Source organism: Brienomyrus brachyistius, chromosome 13, assembly GCF_023856365.1.
Source record: "Brienomyrus brachyistius isolate T26 chromosome 13, BBRACH_0.4, whole genome shotgun sequence".
Taxonomy (NCBI): domain Eukaryota; kingdom Metazoa; phylum Chordata; class Actinopteri; order Osteoglossiformes; family Mormyridae; genus Brienomyrus; species Brienomyrus brachyistius.
In genome coordinates this window covers 11,864,557-11,876,892 of record NC_064545.1, presented here as the reverse complement: position 1 = coordinate 11,876,892, position 12,336 = coordinate 11,864,557, and the positions used below count along the sequence as shown (strand labels likewise).

The window sequence follows — 12,336 nt, the reverse complement described above, 5'->3', positions numbered from 1 at the left end:
CTTATATGAGTGATTTACCTCCACCATTATAGTTCACTCAAAAAAATCCAAACCAGCGCCATCCCCTGGCAGTATGGCAGAGCTAGTGGGCGGTCGAGCACAGTAGGGCTGCACCAGTAATCGTAAGAGTACTGCTATCTCGAATCACAGATCTAAGCCATGTCATTTCTACATTACAACGGTTCTTCAGCATTGTATTATATCAGCAGGATCTAAACAAGCGCTACTTTTTCACACTACTTTTCCCCTGAGAGTCTCAAGCATTCCATAATCGTGCATTGGGGAAGATGGTGGCGCAGGAGGTAGCGCTATCGTTCGGTAACCAGAGGGTTGCAGGTTCCAGCCCTGGTTCCTCCTGACACCAAAGTGTCCTGGAGCAAGATACTAAACCCCAAATTGCTCCGGGTGTGCAAGTTGGCACCTTGCCTGGCAGCCTCCGCCACCGGTGTGTGAATGTGTGTGCGGATGGGTGAATGTGAGGCATGAAATGTAAAGTGCTTTCAGTACTTGTAAGAGTAGAAAAGCGCTATATAAATGCAGTCCGTTTACCATTCTCTTTAAAGGGGGTCCTGGATCGATCATATATTTGGCACAGCCGTGTTTTGTTGCGTTTCCTTTTGCAGTTTAATGTGTAAAATAAGTTTTAAATTTATGGAGTATAATCGTTGCAAAGAATCGTGATCTCAATTCTAAGCAAAAATCGTCGCGATTCACATTCTTTTCAGAATCATGCAGCCCTAGAGCACACTACACCTTTGCATGCTCCTGTTCATTCCAGCTCAAGAGTCCCAAAGAGACCCAACTACAGCCCATTGTGGCTTCCCACAGACTTACAGGAAGGAGCGAATGTAAGCCTGCTTGCACACACAGGCCACCCAGCACTGCATGGCCCATCCACATTGGGCCTCTGACAAACACCATCACTTCCTCGGCTGTGATGGACACTCTGCTATGTCATAGGCTAGCAGCTCCGAAATACTGTTCTAAGTCCAACTGTATCAATCCATAAACGGGCGGGCAGTCAGTCCTCACCCCCCCACCAATCATGAAGCACCTCACACGGGCTGGCGATTTTCACAGCATAGCCTAATCAGTAAACTTACGCCATTCCTTAGACGTGACCTCACCTCAGAGTAATTTTCAGAGGTAGATAATTTACTACTGGTAGCTGAAGAATCCTTCAAAATGGACCACAGCTGGACCCCACACTAGACTACACACCCATGACACACTGAGAACACATACAGTAATATTTTCATCATAAATTCTTCATTTTACTTTAGACCCTCATATGATACTATCAATAAATAATTCATGCAAGTTTACAAATGGATTGTAATTATTAATCTATCCAGGCATCTAACTTCATAACTTAGAGTCACACAGGGCCTGGCATCTAGACTCTAATTGTGCTTCTACTCGACCCTATTTTAGGGCTGTGTACCAGACTTCGATACTTTTATAGCACCGATCGAATTCCATAATACTATCGAGTATCGAGAAATGCCTCGTCTCTCGGTACCAAATTTCAGTAACTATAGAGAAAATCTCATCCGTATCAATGAGCCAATAAGCATGCAGCATGCTGGTACCAAGATCCAATAATTCTGGTGTCTGATAATGTTACACAAAAGACGGTCGCAGAGGCATGCAGGAAAAACACTACGTTATAGCCAGAGACGGGGCTCACGTGCATGGCTGACAGGCCTGAGCGTGCACAGCGGAGGGCGCGCTGATATTAAACGTGCATTTTGCAAGAGAATCTTTCTTTGAATTTCCACAGTATATTATGTATATTATCATGAACAGCAGGATTGCTTTCAAGATCATTTTTAAGAGAATAATTTGGCAAACCACAATTAACTTATACCTAAACCATGCGGATAGCAGTGACTCGTAAGTATTTTGCAGGTTGTTTACTAGCAGTTAACCCTTAATCGTCTTATTGGCTACTCAGCCTTGCAGGTGAAACCGAACCACAATCTGAACTGCATGCAGTGGTTCGACTTCTTAAAGAAACAGTATCTCAATAAGATGAACATTATTCCATCCAACCATCTATCCATTTTCTGAAATCGAATTCTTGTGTACCGATCAGGCTGAACCCAGATGATATTAGCCTACATTTCAATACAGATTGATAGATCAATGTCCGTTATTGCAAACCTGCAGGCAAACAAATATATAGTTTTTAAAGTATATACCTCTTGCTATTTTTTTTTCCCCATGATTTGTGCAATTTTGTAGTTAAGAGCATATGCAGGTATCATGAGGTGGTAGGAAAAATGCTGACAGAAAAAAAAAAAAAACATACTGGGGTTTTTTAAATGGGATAATGTGTAAGCATGGGCCAGCATATTGTAGAGCCGGTGAGATCTGCACGTCCCTGTATGTCTCGCAAGCACATCCATATAGCCCTGTACACAGCCCTTGTGTTTTTCTTGTTATAGTAGTTGTGGTTGACACTTTCCTGATCGTGGCCTGTATGTTGCCTGTGTCTTGTGTGTACCCTGTCCGATCATGCCAGTCCTTAGCGTGTAATAAATCTCCCACCATCTGTGCACCTTAAAGTTCGGCGTCTGACCACCATGCGTTTCCGCTGTTGTTTTTGGGTTCGGTGCCCGTTGTGTGTCTGTTATAGTCCTGTTAAGGGCTTAAGCACTTAAAGGGCGTTGTTCTCTCCTAAATAAGCTTCCACGTCAATCGCCATTGTTGCCCTGATGCCTCGGTCTGTTTGTATGCTTCTGCAGAAATTTCTCAACTGTTTTGGAATACAACATGCAACTCATAATTACGTAATCCAATCCTGGCATTTGTGACATCTGTATTTGAAAAATGTATTTGGACTGCCAAATTCAGATAGTGAACTTAAGTGAAATATCTTTTATGCTATGAAACTGCTTTTTGAGTGTGTAAAAATGACAAGGAGTTAAAAAAAAAAAACAAGATTTGTAACATAATGTGTAATGTAACTTTGATTTTGTTAAAACAAATTTTATAAAATTCGTACTGAAAAAGTTTCATGCCCATAGTTTCCGGGATAGGCTCCGGACCCCCCGCGACCCAGAAGGATGAGCAGTTTGAAAATGGATGGATGGATGGATGGATGGATGGATGGAATTGAAAAAGTATCATTCTGGAACCAGTATTGAAGTCAAGGTATCGGAATCGAAAATTTTTGAACAAATTTTTGATGTTCAAAGAGGACCTCGCCATAAGGTAGCTTCTAGTTTCTTACTTTCATCTGAACAAACAGCAGAAAACGGCAAAAGACAATATAAACGAAGACGAACATCACCAAAAAAAACCGTGCAGAGGCAGCGACTGATCACCAGGACACAAGCGACCACCTGCTTACCATCTTTGATGAGAAGCACAGTTTGTATTGTTTAATACAAACAAAATGCAATTAAATAAAAACCAAAATAAAAGAAAATAAAACAGCTACCTTGGAAAGATCTCCGCTAATTCACCTCACCACCGATCTGCTCGGTCTTCTAATGGACTTGTTCTGCTTTAGTTATGGTCTCTCGGCAACACTGCACGCTCTCTTTCTGTATCATGCACCTGTCTAGGACTTGTGGTGTTCAGATGTTAGCCAACAATGACTTGCATAGCTCTTGCTGACTCACCCTTGTTGCTTACTGGAAGCCCAGCTTAGCTGCACTCGTAACTGAATCAGCTCCTTGACAGCTGTGCCCCTCTGATGTACCATCTGCCTCAATTCACTTTGGACCAACGTGCCCTGATGAATAAATATGTCTAATATTTTCTTTAGAGATCTGCATTGAGCTCAATTTCACATTTATTAGCAAACATGATTTCTGTGATCAACAGCAGCACACCTTTAAATAGTAAATTGTCTTTTGGAAGCTTCTCTATAGGTTCCATCTTTCCTTAAAATTCATTCATGTGTGCAGCATCTGCTGCAGAGGGCCTGGCTTTGCAATAATGGAAGTAGGGTCAGAGAGATGATGCAAGTTCTCATCACGTGGGGGTCACAGAAAGTCCCTTGTTCATCACAATTCCACGCAACCACCCAACTCTCGATATGAAGAAAGTGCTGGTTGACATCAGCTGAGGACACAGCACTCCATGAATTTTATCTTCAAAATGATCAATGATGTATGTGAAATGAATGACAGATTCTCAATGGCTTTGTTTATTAATTATTATTATTATTATTATTATTATTATTAAACAAATCCGGTCACACCTAACTCAGGGTAAGTGAACAACTGACCACAGCAGGCTCAAACACAAGGTTTCAATGCATAACGTTTAACAAAACTACCTATTCACAATAAAACCAGACCGCTGACCCATCCTATGGAGTCTAGGTACAACCCATAAGATCAAGCTTAAGTGTGTCTTACCAGCAGAAGAATCCACAGTCTTCTGAAAGGCTCTTATTTTCCAGCTACTCCCACATTCAACCTACAAAGACAGACAACAGAGTGTTTCAGGTGTGTCGCGTCCCAGGGAGCTCGCGTGCCTGGCCGGTGCGCTCCGGTTACGGACAGCCAGCAGGGCCACGGGCCGAGCGCTGCTGCCAAGCCAGGGAGCAACGCAAGGAGCCCAGCTGACCCCTAGGGACATGGCGGGGGACAGGCAGAGGTCAACCCATGTGGATGTTTCAGTGGTTGCCAATTTCTATTTTGACAATTTCTATTTTTTTTTTGAGGGGGGAGGGGGGTTGACCAGTATTAGGCTGATGTTTTTAAAACAGAAAAGCTACAAATGAGTAACACAACTGCTTAACGTTAAATACTTTAACTTTTTTTTAAAAAAAGTTGTTGTTTTTTTTTTAAATCAGGGGAACACATTTTAAAAGTGATAGAAAATAAAAACAATAATAATGATTTAACCACATTAAGTCCTTTATTTGGAGTTTCATGATTTAACAAAAGTTTTCATGATTTACCTTTGACAAAAGTAACAAAACAATGTTTCAAAACTGAGATTGTCTTTGTGGGGATGTTATTCATCGAGTGCAGGCAGGAGGAATTTGTTGCGCAGGTTCACTACTGTAGGTGCTGATAAACCACAGAGCAACTCTGACAAAGTAAGTGCTTAAACAGCTATCACTACATTGCCAATGTAATGTGATTAATCAGCCAATGACGAATGCAATAAAATGCTTAAAAACCGGCCCATTTATTTCTTGGCCAATTGATCAGTTGACCTTTAGTGACAGGACCAGTAGTGATGGGCCTGCAGGTCAATGTCCAAACCAAAGTTCCTTCCACACAGATCATAATGAGATTCGAACTATAAATACTCAGAACAGCTAACACAGAGGGTACAGTTCACAGCAAAGACAGCAGTGTCTGCTCTACTGCAAGAGAGCGAAGACCAATAGTAAATGTCACAGTGAATAATAGATTTTAAAACAGTCATGAAACTGTACTTACAAGGCAGTGATTAAGAGCAGTATCCAGACGCTCCCCGGTTACAATGCCACAATATTTCAACTTTACGATGGGCAAATATTTTTCACTTTCAGTACATTATTCAATAAATTTCATGAGATATTCAACACTAAATTACAAAATAGGATTTGTTTGAATGATTTTGCCCCACTGTAGGCTAATGTAAGTGTTCTAAACAAGGACATGGAAGCTATAGCTCGGCTGTGATGTCTGTTAGGTTAGGTGTACTGTATTAAAATGCATTTTCGATAGGTTTTTCGGAACGTAACCCCTTGGTAACCCGGGGAGAGGCAGTATGTTTTATACTGGACTAACCTGAGAAGTTTGAAAATATAAAATGTCTATCTATATTTATTCATAGGGGCAAATAAAAGACCCTTCAGCAAAGGTCCACATAACCCATAACTATTATGTGTATGCTGATTAGTTTCTTCTACAATTCAGTTTAGTTTCAGTTTATCGGAACCAAAACACACCCTACAGTCATTCTCCTCGATACAGGTCATATATGGTGCTAAATCAGGGCCAATAGTTTTGTTAATCTGAAAAAAATTAATGAAACTGAAAGTTCAAAAAGAAAACAACAATGTATTCAAACTAAAAAATAAGCAATTTTTTCAGTTGCAATTTTTCTGGTTTCAGATTCAGATCTTATTTTTTACATATTCAATTGTTTTTCACATTATGATCTCTGTGTGCTTTCACATCATATTTTTTTTTTCAGTTTCAGACCTTTGGCACTGATTTAGCTGGGGGGCGTGGTATCGGCCAAGAGGGGCGTGGTATCGGCCAAGAGGGGCGTGGTATTGGCCAAGAGGGGCGTGGTATCGGCTAAGAGGGGCGTGGAAAAATGAGTAACAAAACAGGTTGAGAACCTTCATCATTGCCTTCGGTATCAACTTCAGCTAGATACAAAATATCAAAGCCGCAACCATATATGGTATTTCATTCATTAACACACAGAATCCGTAATAGTGACATCCATAAATCAAAATGCTGTTTGCACATTTACTAACGGGTTCTTTTAGTTTTCAACTGTCGAATAGCCATTCAGCGCAATCAGAATCATGTGCGGCCAACCCTTTTCACAGTGAGAGCTACTGAATCGCAACAGTATATTTTGCCGATGCTCCCCCTTCTGTCAGCTGTGACTGACTGGTTGACCACCAATGAAATAAAGTAGTTCCCCTTAATCATCTCGCGATCTACTTGGGAAAATGCCAATGGCTTAGGCACCCCTGCGTTAGACTCACTTCAGTACCGAAACTCATCTGTGGTAGGTAGATGCCGGGCCCATTCAGTTGCATAGTTCCAACTATGTAAGATGCTAATGTACAATCAGTCACAAAAGAAGTTAAGCACCCAGACAGAGTGGTGGAAATGAAATGAATCTGCATGTCATGAAAGGTCATAATCATTGCAATATAGTCACATAACAACAGATCAAACGGAAAAAAGTTGGCAGTATGGGCACACTGCTGGGCACACTGCTGGGCACACTGCTCATACTCCACACCATGATGCCAGGAGTAACGCCGTTGTGTCTCTCGACAGCAGTGGCAGGAATGGTCCACACCCTCCCCCACCATACGCGGACACGACCGGCATTCACGGTAATGCAGAACCGAGATGCATGACTGAATATGGTACGACGCCATTCTTCATCAGTCCATGCGGCCATCTCAGCGCTGGTGTTAACGGCAGCCAACACATGGGACGAGGAATCTGGAGTCTGGCTGATGCCGGTAATCGAGACACGGAGCAGGATGGCACAGGGTGTTGTAGAGAGTCCGGTACCTGTGTCCGGATAGCAGGCGCAGATGTCACGAGGTTCTGTAATGCTTGGAACACAATACGGTGATCCTCCCTTGGTCTGTCTTGGATGACCGGAACCTTCACGACGTGTGTGGGTGCCTCACGTACCCATTGGTTCCAACATCAGGTGACTGTGACATCTGCATGTCCCACATGCTGGGCAATTGCTTACAGTATTTCCTGTCACTACTACGTTTTATATGCCTACATATTAATGAACGAAAGATACCATATATGTGACCCGTCACCACGAAATGAGTCTTAAGTTGCACTGGTAGAACTGCACCCATAAGACTCATTTCGTGGTGATGGGTCACATATGGTTGTGGCTTTGGTAGTTCATATGTAGTGCAAGTTGATACCAAAGGCAATGATGAAGGTCCTCAGCCTGTTTTGTTACTCATTATTCCACGCCCCTCTTAGCCCATACCACGCCCCTCTTAGCCCATACCACGCCCCTCAGTCAAATCGGTGCCAAAGGTATGAAACTGAAAAATTAAATTTGAAACAAAAAAAAAGATCTGAATTGAAAACAAAAAAATTTGCAAATAAAAAAATAAGACCTCAAATATAAAAATGTGAAAGTGAAAAATTAAAAAGTCCTAAAACTGAATCAGTGATTGTACAACCAAAAAAAGTTATTTTTAGATTCAATGCATTGTTGTGATTTTAATAGATAAACATTAAAACCTGAACATTTTCTTTCAAATTTACAAAACCGTTAGCCCTGATTTAGCCCCATAGTCGCACAGGTTGTGTTTAACAGGGATGTGAATAAATAGAGAGATCCATCATTACAACACTGCCCTCTGCTTAGCCTTTACTTCACCCAAGTCACCCTGACCAAAACATACAGCTTTGTTAACTTCCAGCCTATCCCAAACATCCGCGAGGAAGGCACAATCATGGTGCGAGGCCTTTGTTTTAAAAGAAAACGTGTGATGTTCCCACAATGCCGTCTGGATAATTTCAGCAAAGAGGAAGTTGCTGGGCAGGCGGAATATTCTCAGCAAGTAAGACAGTTAAGGCATTGGGAAAAGCCACACGAGAGGGAACACGGCTTAAAACCGGAAAAACAGGAATGTACGAAGTGGTTACAATGGGCTTTCAAAAGGAGAAGACCACGAGTGTATTATAAACAGCAGCAGACATTAGGAATGAGACGGAGAACTGGGAAACACACCTTCAACTGGCGTGGAGAGAATCCTAATGACAAAAACCACCTCATAATCTTCTCTTAGCAGGGAGCAGATGTCCACAGATTCCACCCTAACTACTGCAGCTCTCAGAGTAGATACGAGTAGCTATAAATGACCACATTGCAAGAGCTCCAACATTGACACTATGTGCTGTTGTGGTCTTTAAAAACAGAGATCATGACTAAATTAAAATCGCAGACAGATCTGAGGTTTATGCCATTGATCTTACAAAAAATTGTATAACTCATTTAATCCTTTTTAGACATAAATTATCTATAGCTTAAGTTTGTCTTTATTTATAAATTATACTCCAGAAAACCAAAGAATTCATGTCCTTTGTGTTACATTGTCACCAACAGTACCATGTTTTTACATGCAACTGTTGAGTTTTGCACTCAGGAGTGACTGACGAGTAACTATTGAGCAATAATTAGCCAAGACTTCAGCTGCACTTCTGTAGACACCGGTGGGCTGATCAGTTCCGGTAGGAGCGTGAACTCATTGCAAAACACAGCTGTCCTCGCATGCTTCGAGCAGAAGGTCAGCTAACGCCGCGATCTGAACTTACGAGAAATCTTCAAAGCTGAAAGCGCGCGATCGTGGTCATTCTTGGGATTGTTACTAAGGCGGGCAGTAAATCTAAGACAGGACCTACAGCATGACAGTTAGGTGGCCGTGTAAAAACGGCGCCCTGGGAGATGAAGCACAGCTGTGGTGGGCGGGAAACGGGAGAAGCACCGGAATGTTCCACATGCTATGCTGCACTCCACAATCAGCAGATGGGAACAAAGGTCAAGCTAGCTACCCCAGTAGTGACCACCTCATTCAAGACTCCAAAAATCACACAAGTGTGGAAGAATTTGAATTTATCTAAAAAAAAAAATTAAAAAAATAATCATTTGTGACAGATATTGCATTTACACTTTTATTATAAAACAACACTCACATCAAAGCTTCAATTTTAAGCCCAACAACTTGTTGATCCTGATTTGTTCAGGATCACTCACTAATCTCTAATCCCTTCAATGTTCTCTTGATAATCAGCTCTCCACCAAAATCCCAGAATCTCCGCTTCATTAACACGCAGTTTTCATACCTGGTAACTCATCTCTACATATCTGCGATTCATCGATCTACTACAGCAGCTAAGTCTCCTCCATCCTCAAACTCCAGGTCTGCAGACTTCGACAGAGTTGACCATCAGATCCTTCCATCACTGCCAAGACGGAAATTAGAGCCAGAGTTTTGAGCCTGTTTGCGTGATCATTCTCCGATATCCTGGAAATCAGGTGGCACGCAGCGATCTCACAGGAATCAATAGCAAGCCCTCTCCAATTCTCTCCCTACATACTACATTAGTTGGTTCCACCATCTCCTCCCTTTTCTGATTTTATCGCTTTGCCAACAGATCTATCGGACCCAGCACATACCTGGCAAGCATCTCCGCCTTGATGACTAACCACCATTCAGTACTGAACCCATCAAAGCCAGAAGTACTTATCCTCCCTGCCTGAGCCTCGCTACCAACATGGCAACACGCAAAAGGGTCATGATGTTTAAACAGCAAAAACCTCTGCATGGAGAAACTCAGCCTCTGCCAGTAACTATCTGTAATGTTCCCTCTGTAATCAAACAGCGTCTGTCCTAAGATCCTGGAGGTTTCTCCTCTATGACCTCTCTCTGAATGATTACTTGTGATGTGAAGTTCGGTCATACAAAAGAGCTCAGAAGAATGATGCCGTTCCCGTGTCTCTTGTGGACGAGACTGACAATCTATTCATTGTCCTCTTGCGAAACCTTAGTCCAAAGCATTTTTTTTTAAACCATTTGTCTTTTGAAACGTACACTGCCGTCATGTTGCGCCGTACGCACAGTTTTGAAAACGAGCAATTCGGAAAGGCCACCTGAAAGCATCGAAACGTCTTTCAAAACAATTTCCGTCGCCATGACTACCTTACAAAAGCACTTCGCTGTTTCCCCCTGCCGGCAACCTCCACTGTAGTTTCGTAAAACTTCCTTCATGTCACATCAACAGATGGCACAGGAATATTCATTGGGGGGCAAAAAAACAGGGACAAACCAGATCCACAGCCTTTAGAGACACAAACTCAAGACCACATACATCAGAATGCCACTGGAAATCAAAGATGAGCAGCACAACCAGTTGTAAAACTGAGTGTCAGTCCTTGACGACGTGTATATTTCTGATACAGTGAATTTCATATCCTCAAAACTTCCAGAGTGGCACAATTTTGTAAGATGGGCTCCACCGAAGATGTCATACTGGTAAAATTAGTTTCACACAGAAGAGAAGATGTGGGTTTTATAGAATGGAAGAAGTGTAAACTTCCTAAAAATAATTTTTCAGTTTCACCACTCAAAACAGATTTGTTGTGATGGTGTGTAGACTTCATTTCAGACACAACCAACCACCCACCCACACAGACACACACATTAAATTAAGAAGGAAGTATGTTTAGTTGTAATAAGTGACACAAATTGCTCAGTTGGTCAAACATTATTTTTCACAAAACAGAATACAGATCTCATTTTTGTTTAATTAATCGTTTGTTTTGACTGTTTAAAGTCACCCATATTCACCATTATCATTTCGTCTTCAAGTTCATTTTGCCAAAGGTCCCTGGACAGGATCCAGACCAGCTGAGATTTGGCCCAGTAATACCCAGTGCTACACTGTGATCCCAGAACCCCAAACCCGACTACAACACCGCGAAACTGACATGTAATTTTAAGCAGCATATTACAAATTTATTAACGAAGAACTCAATAAAATGTAAATGCATTTGTCATAACGGACCGTTGAGTATCTCGAATACCTGATACAAGACATAACATGGACAGACTACCAGAAAAGGACTACAGAAGACCGACTGACATGTAAACAGAACTCTAAAGATCACAATTTTACTGGCATTTTTATTGGCATACCCCCAATGGAAAGAAACCCGCCGTTTGCAATGCAACTTTATGAACTTGTAACCATTACTAATTAAGAAAACCGTTCCCTGATGATCGCTGTTATACGGTGAGAGTCAGCTGTACTCCCGTCCCTGCGTTGCGCGCAGGAAACCTTTAAAGGCTGCCTAATCAAAGCGTGTGCGCCCCAGTACAGCTCGTACTCTTCCGTGCCTTACCTTTAAATGAGGGCTGATCAAAGCGTGCGCTCCCCAGTACAATTCATACTCTTCCGTGCCTGGTGACAGTTTAACAAGCGCAAGCCAACTTTGCCTCAAAGTAATGTTTGCTCCCAGTCATCCCCTCAAACGTCCAGGACTTGTCCACTGTTATTATCGCCCAAATCTTAAACTTCACCAGCAAATGTAAGTACAACGTGACCTTCTTTACTGGCTACTGTTGTAACACCGAGCGCAAACTTCTTTCTCTCCCTGGTAATTCACTGAGCGCGTCTAGGTGGGCGGGACTTACGTAGCGAAACCCCGCGCTGGTTGGAACAGATCCGAGGAACGACTGTCTTTTTATCATTGGCTCAAACAGCCGTCGTTCTTTATCGATTCCCATAATTCTAGAGCGTATTGCGGATTTGCGCATCAGTAAGCGCATTTACAGTCAATTGTGTTAAGAATTATGGTTAACAGGTTGCTTTATAATCTTGTGCAAATGGTCAACGACCGACTGATCTGTTACAGTATTTATGTTTGTCACTTTTCTGTAATATAAATGTTTATAATGTACAACAGATTCCTGTGGGAAAAAAAACTTTGCAAATCAGTGCCCCGGGCGACAGTTTGGTATTGGTATGACTGTAAGTCAGAGGTAGTTCTTAATGTGAAATTATGTATCAAGAATTAGAATTAATTAAATTAAAGAAACAAAATGCAACATTTTCAAGCCAAAAAACATTGAATGTG

General features: G+C 41.9%; 1 protein-coding gene across 3 annotated transcripts in view; it reads right to left on the bottom strand.

Moving 5' to 3' along the window:
• Positions 1 to 11,861, bottom strand: part of LOC125706350 (A-kinase anchor protein 13-like) — an 83,001-nt gene extending 71,140 nt beyond the window's left edge. For all 3 annotated transcript variants that reach the window (XM_048973015.1, XM_048973016.1, XM_048973017.1), the window contains exons 1-2: positions 11,602 to 11,861; positions 4,377 to 4,437 (exon numbers count right to left, since the gene is read on the bottom strand). The gene's annotated coding sequence lies outside the window, so the exon portion shown is untranslated. The remainder of the gene's footprint in view (positions 1 to 4,376; positions 4,438 to 11,601) is intronic.
• Between the last annotated feature and the right edge of the window lie 475 nt (positions 11,862 to 12,336).